This window comes from Callospermophilus lateralis, chromosome 11 (genome assembly GCF_048772815.1).
Source record: "Callospermophilus lateralis isolate mCalLat2 chromosome 11, mCalLat2.hap1, whole genome shotgun sequence".
NCBI classification, from domain to species: domain Eukaryota; kingdom Metazoa; phylum Chordata; class Mammalia; order Rodentia; family Sciuridae; genus Callospermophilus; species Callospermophilus lateralis.
This window is the reverse complement of record NC_135315.1, coordinates 60,081,790-60,083,787: the sequence shown is the minus strand read 5'-3', so window position 1 is coordinate 60,083,787 and position 1,998 is coordinate 60,081,790. Positions and strand designations below refer to the sequence as shown.

At 39.5% G+C, this 1,998-nt stretch overlaps 1 pseudogene; it reads left to right on the top strand.

Moving 5' to 3' along the window:
- The first annotated feature begins 207 nt into the window (after positions 1 to 207).
- On the top strand, positions 208 to 462 carry LOC143410319 (anaphase-promoting complex subunit 13 pseudogene; annotated as a pseudogene).
- The last annotated feature ends 1,536 nt before the right edge of the window (positions 463 to 1,998 follow it).

The following is a 1,998-nucleotide window of genomic DNA, read 5'->3' as shown; positions in this document are numbered from 1 at the left end:
TCAATAAAAAGGCATCAAAAACCAAAGGATTATTACTTTATTAGTGATAACAATCCTAAAACAAATAGTATACTTAATAAATATGTAATATGTGTCATTATTTTGACATGGAATTTAACCCTGACCAATAACATGAAAAACCATCATTATAATTCAAGTGAAAATGAATATCTGCTCTGGAAGTAGCGGGTGCTGTGGCGGCCTGCCTACGATATGACAAAATCAAAGCTACGGGAAAATGGACAGTGAGGATCAGAGAGATGGAAGGATCTTGGATTTGATTGACAATGCTTGAAGAGAGACAAGCTGCCTCATGAGGATGTTGCAATAGCACTGAATGAACTTCCTGAACCTGAACAAGACAATGGTGGCACCACAGAATCTGCAAAAGAACAAGAAATCAAGTGGACACACTTGGCCTTGCAGTACCTTCATGAGAACCTGCCCCCTGTTGGAAACTGATTCTTGGCTCCTTTCTCATGGATGGATTTTCAAAAATATAGAGATATAAAATGTTGAAAAAAAGAGAATATCCGTAAAACCCATCCCTTAACTAAAATTGTTAACCACTCATTCATCAATATTCCAGCACCATCCAACATCTCAGCAGGATGAAATTTTGGCTCCCTTCAAGGCTCTTCCTTATTATCCAAATTCTCACTGGACATTTTCTAGCCATACACTATACATCTGACACAATAACAGCTTTTTCCTCTGCAACTCACACCTGGAGAGGCTAATTCAATACATACATGCAAATGGCACATTCTTCATTTGCTTATTCCTTCCTGCAGGCCAAGACCTTTACTACGGATCATTCGCTTACCTTGAAACATGGACTACTGGAGTCCCTCTCCTGTTTGCAGTCACAGCTACAGTGTTCATTGCTACATTTTACGTTGCGGACAAACACCTTTCTGAGGTGCCACTGTCACTACAAACCTCCCATCTGCTATCCCCTATATTGGAACCAGCTTAGTCAAGTGAATCTGAGAGGGATTCTCAGTTGACAAAGCCACTCTACACGATTCTTACATTCCACTTTGTTTCACCATTTCTTATCAAAGTCCTAGCAAGAATCCACTTACTCTTTACTCCTTGAAGCAGGATCCAACAACCCATATGGACTCATCTCTGACTCCGATAAAGTCCCTTCCACCCATATTACACAATTACAGATGTCCCAGGCCTACTCACTCTAGGATTAGTCTTCACAGTCCTAGCCGTGTTCTCCCCAGACCTCCTAGGAGACCCTGACAATTATACCCCCGCTAATCCCCTAAATGCTCCTCCCCACGTTAAGCCACAGTGATGTTTCCTATTTGCCAATGCTATCCTCAGATCTATTCTAATAAACCAGGCAGAGTCCTCGCACTAGTATTCTCTGTCCTAATCCTCATACTATTTCTCATCCTCCGTGTATCTAAACAATGAAGCATAATATTCCGACCCTTAAACCAATGTTTCTTCTGAGTCCTAGTTGCCGACCTCTTTACTCTGACTTGAACTGGAGGCCAACCAGTAGAACATCCATTTATCATTCTAGGTCAGCTAGCATCTGTCTTCTATTTCACTCTTATTCTACTTATTTCCCCAACCATCAGTTTAATCAAAAACAAACTCCTTAAACGAAAAGTCCTAATAGTATAAATGTTACTTTGGTCTGGTTTATGAAGCCTTAAATCTTCTTAGAGAAATATTCAGGGAAGAAATTATAAATTCCACCTTCAACTCCCAAAGCTGGTGTTACTAATTTAAACTACCCCTTACATTAATACTTGACCACTTCCTCCAAATTTGATTCCTATGGGACTACTCTCCACTCAGCTATAAATCTAATAACTCCTATGTATACTGTGCATTAACGCTCCATCTCATTAATAATGTACAACCCATAAATAATCCTCAACAGTACACAGTACATTATATGTTTAGTCAACATTATTCCCTAACCCATGCGTGTAAGCAAGTACAAACAATACTCATGTACTACATAAA